Source organism: Ambystoma mexicanum, chromosome 5q, assembly GCF_040938575.1.
Source record: "Ambystoma mexicanum isolate Mex_15411 chromosome 5q, UKY_AmexF1_1, whole genome shotgun sequence".
In the NCBI taxonomy this organism is placed as follows: domain Eukaryota; kingdom Metazoa; phylum Chordata; class Amphibia; order Caudata; family Ambystomatidae; genus Ambystoma; species Ambystoma mexicanum.
This window is the reverse complement of record NC_090933.1, coordinates 1,227,495,520-1,227,507,781: the sequence shown is the minus strand read 5'-3', so window position 1 is coordinate 1,227,507,781 and position 12,262 is coordinate 1,227,495,520.

The window sequence follows — 12,262 nt, the reverse complement described above, 5'->3', positions numbered from 1 at the left end:
TCTGCAGATCTGCACACAGCTGATCCCTGATCGATGTCCCCGGCCAGCGAACAAGGGGGCGAGGGTCCCGAAACGAGGGCAAGCCAAGACATGCAGACACGACGTCATTGGTTGCATCAGTATATGGACGAATTGTGTCTTGAAAAGACAAATTGACTAATCAGGTGAGTCGTGCCCCGATTTATAAGTGATCCTGATATTGGTTGAGAGTTGATTTTGCAAAATCAAACACCCAGAGTAAGTTTGATTAGCCAAGGGTAAGGTTAAAACATGCCTGGGTTATTGTCCACCTTAGTGGGATTTTTCCGCTGCAACAAACAATCTTTGGAAACTGGCCGGGGGGAACGCCGGCTTATGATATGCATGTAAAGTATGGTGTGGGAGCAATAATGTTTTGTGAAATTTGGCATAAGCAAACCAGAAAGCAGGAAGATCTTCAGTGGCCGAGTAATGGTAGTTTTGAGATGGATCGGATAGATAACCTGGAAAAGGTTTTGATAAGTAAGAAAGCATGCCCTGCGGCACTTGATATCCTTAGGGACTGGAGGAGGGAAGAAATGCTCCGATCTAGAAGTAGAGAGAAACATGCGCGCAGGCATAAGTCAAAAGTGGAGAAAGCTGAAGAAAACTAGGAGGAGGAGTGGAGTAATTGTTTGAAGAAGGCAAATAGACGCGATCAATTGAATATTGAAAAAATATATCCACAAAGAGAGCTACACTCATCAGACGAATTAATAAACAAAATATTAACTGAAACAAAACAAGGCCCGAGGGGAGAGACTAAAAAGACTACGTCAGTAGTTGCCGCTCAACCCCCTCCCGTTGCTCAGTCCCTCCCAACCCCAGCACAGCCACAGGTTGCATCAGTAACTGCACTGCCCACTAGTCAGCCAGCCCTGAGTGTTTTGCAATTACCACAGCCCTAACAGACATCTCCTACTCTCACTGCCCCCTCTGTACCTCCCGCCCAAGAGGGTGCCTCTGTCCCGACTGCCTACCCCAATGAGCGAATTTGAACAAAGTGAATGTATGAGAGTGACCCGCAGCACGATCAGCAAGGAGAGAAAGTGTGAGCTGCAAGAGCAGGCGGAAATGTATATAGACGAGAATGATGGGGCATCCACGCTAGCGTCACTGTATGACTTCAGAAGGAACAATGAGAGACAGGTATTGTTGGAATGCATGGGGGAATATTTGTTGGCACAATGGAAAAAGTTAATTGGGAAGTTACCACTGCAACGATTGTTGGATTTGAATGCATTAGCTCGTTGTAGAGGGAGAGATGAAGAAATAAAAGAGCATGTGAGCAGACTGTTTGAGCTTAAGAATGAACTTGATGAGAAATATTCCTAAGTACTTGCCACACCGGGATATGAGAGGAAGGATATTGAGAGAGGTAGGAAGAAAGCGGCGGGACCTTATATGCAGCAGACTTTTTTGCCGCCACCAGGTCAGGTTGGTGGTGTACTAAAAATATGCACATGAGAAGTGCTAAAATGGATTTCAGATCCTAGTATTCCCGCAATGGAAATACATGGAATATTTGATGAATATTTTTTACCGATGAAAAGGAAAGCACTACAGACGATGGTTGAATATCCGATAAACAGAGATATAAGCGAGGAGAAAGCCAGCCCCTCCGAGACCATGGCAGTATATAAGAGCGCAATGGAATGAGGGACGGGAGAAACAGCCTTATCCCTCGATCTGGGAATATTGCTGCATATGAGAGAAGGGGGAGGAACAGTGAGTGTGGCATTCCCCATGAGGGAAGTACCCCCTACCTTTGTACCAAAGGTAGAGACTCCTGTGGTAGGCACTACGCCAGCTCAGGTAATTCCAGCACATTACACAGCCCAATATGTGCACCGCCCCTTCTCTAGACAGGAAGTGAATAATAAAAAACAAATGATCCCTGACATACGGAAAAAACCATTGGGTTTCTATAAAGAAGTAGAGTCTTTATTGCAATCCTCAGTGTTCACTATGAGTGATATAGATCTAATATTCCCCGTAATTCTGCCAGCGGACATATGGAAACGAATAAGGAAGGTAGATGATGAGACAGCTTATGGCGCCACTCAGGCAAATTTAATACAGGAGGATAAAGATAAAGTAGTGGGTGCAAAGCCAGGGCCGAATATGATAGCATTGCCAGCACGAATAGTACAAAAATTCAAAGAAATTGTCCCAGAGAAAAGAATTCAATGGGACAAATTGACTGTGTGTGTTCAAGGTAAGGACGAGCTGGCTACAGATTATTTTAACAGATTCGAAGAAGTATTTACAGATTTCAGTGGGCAGGATGTAAGCACAGAAGCGGGAAAAAGGTTATTTGTTGATAAATATGTGAGAGGATTAATACTCCCGATTCAAAATTTAATAATGACATCAGAAAGTGCATGGCAAGCAAAAACGTTAGGAGAAGTATTACACATGGCCCAATATTACGAGAATCGAGTAAATACCGAGAAAAAAGAGAAGCGAAGGATAGAACAAATTTGAAAACGAGGATGTTACTCCAGCAAGTATCAGGACACAACAGGGGAAGGGGAAATGCACAGGGCAGGAATAATTTAAACATGCATGGAGAACCTTTGGGATTAAATCAATGTGCGTATTGCAGAGAGGAAGGACACTGGCGAGCGCAATGTCCACACTTGCAAAATAGAGGCGGGTATGGTCAGAGAAGGCAGCACAGAGGGCACCCAGGAACAAATGGCCACAACAGAAACCATATGCAGCTGCACCAGAATAATCAAGGGAATGGTTCACAGAATCAAGGCCAGGCTCTGAATCAAACTACTTTTACCCAGAGTCAAAATCAGCAAGGTATAGAAAATGGAAATAGAGGAAGGGGCGGGAACATTTTTGATACTCAATCGGGTGCATATTGCAATAATAGCAGAGACTACACTTCGGATGATGTGTTGTTACTGCAATAGGACAGCCCACGACAGGGGTCGGAACCGGTGTCCATTCCCGTGAATCAGAAAGGACCCTACGTAGAGATGAAAGTCGGGAATGAAGAGCATAGAATCCTCATAGATACGGGGGCACAGAAGTGCTCAATAGACTCTCACTTGGTTCCAGATATACCTCTGTCAGGGCGACAAAATATCTCAGTAGGGTTCGCAGGTACCCCAGTAATAAATCCCGAGTCCAAATCAGTAGCAGTGACAATAGGGCCTTTTACTGAACATTGTCCATTTCTTTTAACAGAGAATTGTGGGGAAAATCTCCTGGGATTAAATCTATTGAAAAAACTAAGCACAGTTATCCACTGTACACTAAATGGGGTATTCTTGACCATTTCTCTTCAGAATATGTCAACATCTGAATTTGTGACTAAACCTTTAACAGGGGAATTGAGTGAGGTGCCAACTTGTATTTGGGCAGTGAATGACAATGATGTGGGATGCTTGAAGATAGAGCCAGTGAAAATTGTTTTAAAAGAAGGAGTAACGTTACAGCGCATCCCGCATTATAAACTTTTAGCAGAAGGAGAGAAAGAATTGAAAAATATTGTTTCTGATTTGGTGAAATTGGGACTGATTGAAGAGATTATAGGCAGCACATGCAACAGCCCCATTCTTCCAGTGTATAAGAAAGGGGGTAATGAGGTACCGTACCGTTTTATAATTGATTTGAGTGCATTAAACAAAGTAGTAGATCCCCAATTCCCATTAGTTCCAGATGTTACCACAATTTTGACCATGATTCCTGCTTCGGCAGTATACTTTAGTGTTATTGATTTGAAGAATGCTTTCTTTAGCATTCCAGTACACAAGGAAAGCAGATATTTGTTCGCCTTCACGTTAGGAGGACGAACATTCACATTCACACGTATTCCACAAGGCTATACTGAAAGTCCAAGTATATACAGTAGAGCATTACAAGAACAGCTAGACATGCTAGAACTTCTGACAGGCTGTTTATTGCTCCAGTATATTGACGACCTATTTATTGCTGCTGACACCGAAGAGATTTGTAAAAAAAGGTACTGTCTCGTTATTGACTCATTTGCTGTGCATGGTCATAAAGCTAGCTTAAAGAAATTTCAGTATTGTCAGAAGGAGGTAGCTTATTTGGGTTACCTATTCTCAAAAGAAGGGAGAAGACTAACGCCGGAGAGAATAGAGAGCATTTCTGGTATGCCTATTCCAAAGACACAGAAAGGAGTCAGAGCTATAATTGGCATGGCTTCTTATTGTCGTCAGTGGATTGTGAATTTTGTGTTAATTGTGTAGCCAATGGTGGAGTTGACAAAGAAGGATGTAGTGATGCTGTTGCAGTGGAATGAAGAATGTCAGAAAGCATTTGATTTGCTGAAAACTGTATTGTGTTCTGCTCCAGTTTTGGGCACGCCAAATTATGGAAAAGTTTTTAGGTTGTTTGTGCATGAGAATGAAGGCTGCGCGTTATCTGTTTTAACACAGGAACAAGGTAGAAGAAATAGGACATGCGGTTATTTTTCTTCTGCGCTGGACCCTGTAGCGTGCGCCCTACCCCGATGTTTGCGAGCTGTTTCAGCGGCTGCTGCATCAGTGAAACAAACAGAAGGGATGGTATTGGGGCACACTTTAATTTTGATGGTGCCACATGCCATAGACATTCTACTCAGTAGAACGCAGACATAACACCTCACCTCTGCTAGATCAATTAGATATGAAATAGTGTTGTTCGCACCCCACATCCAAATTATGAGGTATAGCGCTTTGAATCCAGCAGAATTGATGCCAATGCCCGAGGAAGACCTTAGTGGAAATGAATCACCCCTCCATGATTGCTTAATGGTTACTGAGGGAGAAACAAACGGGAGAATTGATTTCAGTGATACTCCACTAAAAGAACCAGATGGAGAACTGTTTTGTGACGGTTCCTGCTTTAAATTACCGGCCGGCACATCAACTGCCGCATATGCCATCACCATGTTAAAAAGCATTGTAGAGAGCAAAATAATTCCTTATAACTCTGCACATGCAGCGGAAATACTTGTCTTAACGAGAGCCTGTGAAATTTCTGAAAATCTAAGCATGAACATATACACTGACAGCCAATACACCTTTGGCGTGGTTCATAATTTTGGACGACTGTGGGTCGAGAGAGGTTTTTTAACATCACACGGGGCTAGAATCCAACATGGCCCTTTGATTGTACGATTGCTGTCTGCACTTACGTGTCCAAAGCACTTGGCAATAGTAAAATGTGAAGCACATAAAAAGGTGAAATGCAAGGTGGGAGATGGAAATGCATTTGCAGACAGAATTGTGAAACAAACTGCCACTGATTTGAATACAAAAATGTTAACAGTACAGTTGGAGGAAGTACCCTGTATAATATAGAATTGAATTGTCACTGTCAAAGAGATGCAGGCGGAAGCCACTGTCGATGAAATACAAGAGTGGGCTGAGGGCTCTGCGGAATTGGATCTGGAGGGTTGTTGGGTGGACAAGAAGAGTGGGAATTGGATGTTGCCAAATGCCTATGTAAATGCAATAGTTACAATGGTTCACAGTCCCACCCATATTTGTGCAAAGAAAATAATTCAACATTTAGCTACAGTCTGGGAAAATCCACTCATGAAAAAGAATGCTGAGAAGTTGGTACAGAATTGTATCACGTGCCTACAGCACAATGTGGGAAAGGGAACAATGGGCCTTATTACGACCCTGGCGGTATGGGGTAAACAGCGCCGTAAAAGGTGCTGGCGAAGTTTAACCCTGTACCGCCTCATTACGAGGTCCCCCCAGGCATGCTTAACGGATCCCACGAGGGGAAGAGGGAGCAAACAACGGGCCAACTCGTAATGGCCCGTTGTTTGCTCCCTCTCCCATTCCCATTCAGCCCTATGGGGGCTGAAATGGGAATGGGGAAGGACCCGGTCCTTGGAGGGAGGAATTACTGGACCTTCCGAACTCGGAATGGCCCCGTAAATCCTCATTCTGAGGACCCGGACCTGGATGCGATTTCGGCGGCAGCCATGCCGCCAATAGCGGCATGGCTACCGCCGAGGTCATAATGACGCCCAATGACTCCAACAGGCGGTTTTGGCCCTCCCTCTATGCCATTTGAGGTGATCCATTTTGATTTCATAGAAATGGAGAGATGCCAAAACTTGAAGTATGTTCTGGTGGTCATATGTGCGTTCAGCAAGTGGGTGGAAGCGTATACATTAAAAGACTGCACTGCCATGAGCACGACAAAAGTAATGCTGATGGAGTATTTCTCTCGCTTTGGTCTGCCCCGTGTCATATGGTCGGACAACGGTCCGCATTTTGTAGGTGCAGTGATACTGCAGATTTGTGCAGGCCTCCAAATCGATGGGCGATTCCATTGTTTGAGACATCCGATGTCGGCCGGTCTTATTGAATGCCACAACGGAATCTTGAAGTCAAGGATTAGTAAGATCTGTGCAGGTAGCAAGCTAAGTTGGGTAGCTGCATTGCCATTAGCACTACTGTGTATGCAAACATCTGTGCAGGCGAGAACTGGGCTCTCCCCGTACGAAGTTTTCATGGGGAGACCAGTGAATGTTTGGTGTACACCTCAGCCGAAAAGGCTAAGGGAAGTGGAACATCCTGTACTCAGCATTTATTGTAATCTGTTAATGCAAAAACTGCGTTGATTCATCAGCGGGTGCAGGAGGCGCTGCCCTTAAGATACACTGGCCCAGGACATGCATTGGAGCCAGGAAACTGGGTGCTAGTGAAACATTTTGAATGGAAAACATTGTTAGCACCCAGGTGGCATGGGCCCCGCCAGATCCTCCTGACTTTGCAGATAGCGATACGGGTGGATGGACGAAAGGCGTGGATACATGCCACGCATGCCAAGAAAGTCCCACCACCATTTGACACTTTGACTGATCGGGAGAACGACCAGAAAGAGACAGTGGTTCCAGAAAAGAAAAATACAATTGCCAGTTCCTTGCCACAGAAACTGCCTGATCCTGAAACAAAGCCTGATGAAATTGCCATAAAAGAGGAAGGGCAAAGAATGCCCCAACGTTGTCCAGCAGATTGTGCATCATTGCTGGCCGACACCAAGCGTATACCTCTGTGGCGCCCACCATCTTCTGTTGCTTCACAGCCTGCATCATCGCCTGGGCACCCATCATCATCTGTCATTGCACCCCAGGCTAACTCCAAGCTTGAGACCGGAAGTGCACCTGCACTATTTGTCGACCACACGATACCGGGAGAAAATCGGTATAACCCACGGAGCAGAAAAAAGGAGTAATCACACCTTCATCTTTTTGTGATTTTATTGCCTCTGTTTCCTATTCTTGGAGGAAGTAGGGACTGGAGGCCTAGAGGAGAGTGGCGTGAGGGTTGTGCAAACCAGACAGCTGAACAAACGCAACTCCTCGGTGTTAAATCCAAGTGTCCGGAACCCGAGCGGACAAGCGGGGTGCACGTGATACAAAGGCAACTGCTCTGAAACTCTAGAGTAATGTGCGAATGCACAGAGATCTTGCCAAACTACTAAGCAATCCAGGCTGATAAGAACTGGCAAGGAAAGACTGTAGACATTTATCGAACTCTCTAACATTCCAACAAGCGCATCGACGGGAGAATATTCATGACGAACACGGCAGAAGAAGAGGAACGATGAGAGAAGATGCCGGAACCAGCAAACGTCCCTTCCTGCACCTATGCTGATAGTGAGTTAAACGCAATACATAGAAAGGTGAAAAAAGGACATGGTCGGAAGAATTGTATGCTGGGTCTAACAATAATAATGTGTATAATGAGTAAATTAGCCCCAATATTGACCATATCAGTATTGTGGTACATGGCGGAAATGTACCCTCTGGAGGTACTTTTGCCTGTTGTGAACATTTCCATGACGGAACGCCCAGTTCATTTGATTTCCTATACCTTGTCCCCAATGGAAGAGAGACATAGGGAAGGGTATGGGAACAAAACATTACTATTGATAATGAACATGACACACTCAATACTAAGAAAAAACAACTGTTGGGTTTGTGCCCACTTGCCCCAGAATGGTGGTAAGGGAATAGGATGGTATGTACAGCCCCTGCCATTGACCTATCCATGCTATGCCTCTCTGAGTGCCTTATATTATGGGAAATGGAACGAGAGTGAAATTGGTCAACTAGACAAAACAAACATGAATGAATTCGAGGAAGTGATTATGAAACCGGTGGGTTGCTCCATATTCCATAAAACACGATTAATTACACCAGCAATAATGCCACAGTATAGATTGTCTGTGCCTTATAAATCATCTGTGATCCCGTTTCATATGAACCCAGAAGGAAACAAGGGTGGGAATCCCCCTTCCTATACAGTAAATTATAATCCACGTTCGGTCCCTTTTTGTTTACAGAAAAAGGGCTCTTTTCAGGTGAGGACATTCACTGGATGCAAAAACATAGCATTCCTTGATAAAGATGTTGAACCAATATATGTGGGAGATCCTGTGTACTTCATATGTGGAGAAAAAGCATATCCTTGGTTACCTAGAAACTGGGAAGGTACTTGCTATTTAGGCTTTCTGTTTCCTGGGGTGTTTCTTTCAAAAACAGATATAGCCAAATTGACCAGATCACGACTTCGCCGGAATATTGAAGACAGGTTGATTGTAGAAGACATAGCAAAATCATTTATACCATTTTGGGGCCAAGCAATAAACTCTTATAATATAAGAAGACTGTCCAGAATATTAGAAGAGACAATAAATGGAACTGACATATTACATAACATGACTCTTGAGGAAAAAGGAATTAGATTGATGACACTACAACATAGAATGGCCCTTGATATAATCTTAGTTGATCGCGGCCGTGTTTGCAAAATCGTGATCAGGAATCGGGATCAGCGTGTTGCGTATTTGTAAGCGACTCCTCCCCCGTGATTTTCGAAGCGATAAGAAAATTGCATGTATTAAGCTCTGATCTTCACCCCCCTGAAGGAGGCTGGGAATTGAACATAAGCTCCTGGTTCTGGGAAGTGTTGCAGTCCTGGGATGGAAGCTATTTGCAATCTTAGTAGCAATTCTAGGAATATTTGTGACATGTTGTTGTTGCATACATTGTCTCCCCATAGTATGCACTGAAATTGGTGAGGAATGTGTACAAATGGTAGAACAAAAAAACATTACTAGACCAAACACTCACAATAGTAAGAAAACCAAAACGTTAAAAGAATTCATGGTAATCGATATTGATAATAATAAGGAGGAGACTGCGAGTGTATATGAGTCAGAATTCAAATCAAATTCCGAACCTGATCTAAACACTTGGTCGGAGGAGGATGCAATGTATGGATGAGGCATTTGGCATACAGCCAAGAGGAGGGTTTGTCAGTCTAGAAAAATTAGACACCCCTCGAACGGAAGGCAATAAAGGATAATTGGTTGGCCGAAGACCAACCGCCTCCTTTAAAATGTTAAGAATATATGCTCATTAGTCATTACATAGTTATTAGCTCAACTAGAGTGCGGCCATTTTAAGATGATCAGAATCGCCATTTTGTTTTCTCTCTCTGTTCTCTCTAACGCTGCTACTTTGCCTCATGTAAAACTGCTTTGCTGTAGAAATTATTCCGCTTCAATGGTCCAAGGTTACTAAAGACATGTTGAAACAATACGCTGGAGAGCCAGACAGAAATGCCTGATTCCCTCCCTCACATATCCTTGAAGGCAAGGAGCAAGGCATTTTAATCAGTACACAGATGCCAGCGAGTCTCCTTAAAAGAATAGCAATGTACAAAACTAATATTAAAGGGTTTGAATTATGTTCTTCTTTACGGCCCCCCTTCTGAGCACTGTGAGGACCCAGAGAGCAAGCCTGGAATGTGCCAGACCCTACGCGCAGCTTGCCCATGAAAAAAGTAGCGCTGTATTCTCTCAAATAAAGAATGGTGTCTGTAAATTTGAGATTGCAAACTGTTACTAAATATGGTCGTCTAAGGTGTCATATTCGCCACCATGGTCAATCATTGCCTCAAATTCAAAGGGAATGAATTAGGGGTGGCATCGAAAGTGTCATTACTGATTGTAAGATGCTCATTTTGTATATATGTAACTGATGTACGATTTTAGCTCTTTTGCGTCCCCCGAGATCTGTTAGACACACGTCGCGGGGCGTGGCACCATTTGGGCAACTGGGACTATTTGTTTTAAATAAACCCTAGATTTTGGGAATACAACCTCGTGTCTGGCGTATCAGTTCGTGTGTGGTGATTGTGCCTTGTTTCCACATCCGAAGGTCCTTCAGGGCCCCTTCATACTAAGGTTAAAATGCACACACACATTCTAAATCTCTCAGACTGATCTCTGATTCCTTGAACTTCGGTCCTCCAAGGAATTTCACCTACAGCGCTTTGAGGGCATTGCAATGGCACAAAGCACTAGACTAATGCAAAATTGTATTCCATTGCATTTCTATGTCACATGTACATGGAGTGGACAAAGTGAATCTGGTGCAACGGTATGCTGTCCTGTTGATGTGCAGCTGAATGTGGTCTACCAGGGAGTTAGGGAAGAAGCTACAGTCCGAGATTCAAAGGCAGTGCTCTCAGTTGTTCATGTTGGAGGAGGATATGTGGCAGATGTACATCATGGCAGGCCAGAGGAGTTGTGGTAGGTTGTTACTCAACATTGGACTGGTAGGGGATCAGACTAGCAGGGGCTGCCTAAGGTCATGACAGAGGACAGTGGAGGTAGTAGGAGGAGGATGGACTAGCTCGGGCTGCCTGGGGTCAGGGTGGTATGTATGTGGGGGTAGTGAGAGGAGGCAAGACTAGCAACGGCTACCTGAGGTCAGGCAGACTTCAGTGGGGGTAATGGGAGAAGACAGGACTAGCAGGTGCTGCCTGGTATCAGGGCAGACATCAGTCGGGGTAGTGAGAGGAGGTCTTGGCTGCAATGTAGGATAGAATGACCAATACAGCTCTCACAAAGATAGGAAGTGAATGTAAACTTAGACAATCGAAATATCAAGTATATGTATATATTTATATCTATATCTGTAATGACTGCTTTCTTGCCAACTATACATATGCTGTACAACTGTACTAATATTCCTTACCTCTGCCTTTAACCAGATGTTTAAGCACCCATATACCCCTGGGTCAGGAGCGCTATACAAATAAATAAACATAAACATAAACATATGTCTCCAATTTTTAAGTATGTTTTGGGTAAAAATCCAGGTGGGAGTTCCTAAATCCTGTCATAAGATTACAGCTCTGTTCAGGCTGCCTACCAAAACAAAGCACATGCCTGTAGCCACTCACAACCATGGGGTGTGTTTTGAAGTTCTGCCATGCCATAAACCTTGTAATGGATAAATATTTCCACTACACAGACACATACACATAGACACACTGCTTCCAGAAGACTGCTTCCAGAACCCATCCAGATGTCCGCTCAGAACCTCATTGCAGAAATCCTCATCTTGTAGCTTACTCCAGAATTCTTTGAAAGATCCAGATTTCTTTACAGAATCCAGACTCTAGCATTGCAAAACTCTTGCTAGCTTGACCCAATTGCAAACCTCCAGAACTTAAAAGAATAATTCTGATTCAGCTTGGCTTGCTACCATTAAGGCTTGCCCGCTGAAACTTGCATCCTGTCATCTGCCGTGTCCAGTAACCAGAAGGGCCCATCCTAATCCAGCCTGAGGTGCAGTCCAAAATTGACCAGAACTTCGCCGCTGATCCGAATCCCTCCAGAGGTACTTTGCTGCCGGTAGACCTGATCCACCCAATGACCAGAGCTGACGGTCCAATTTAATTCTAAAGGACTGTAAGTATAATAGGAAGAACAGTGACCCATAATATATTTGCATTGTATTATCCCTATCTCAACCCATCCCATCAGTGGTGGTTGTTGGAGGAGGGCAGACTAGCAGGGGTTTGTTGGGGTTTGGGAAGAGGTCAGTGGGGGAGTGGGAGGAGGCAGTACTAGCGGTGGATATCTGGGGTTGGGCTGGAAGTCAGTCGGGGTAGCGGTAGGAGGGCAGAATAGCAGGGGGCTACATGGGACTGGGGGTTGGGAAAGTGGGGGTTATGGGAGGAGGGCAGAACAGTGGGGACTGCCTTGCGTTGGGGTGAAGGGAAGTGGAGCTAGTGGCAGTAGGGAGGACTGGGGGTAGGGGGAGGAGGATGTACTTGAGGTGTCTGCCTTAGTGTAGGTGGTGAATGCGCATTTTTACAATTTGTGGGTGCTTCTCTGAGTTAGGGGTACAGACCGCAGTTTTTTTTGCTGCATGGATTCAGGAGGGATGGGA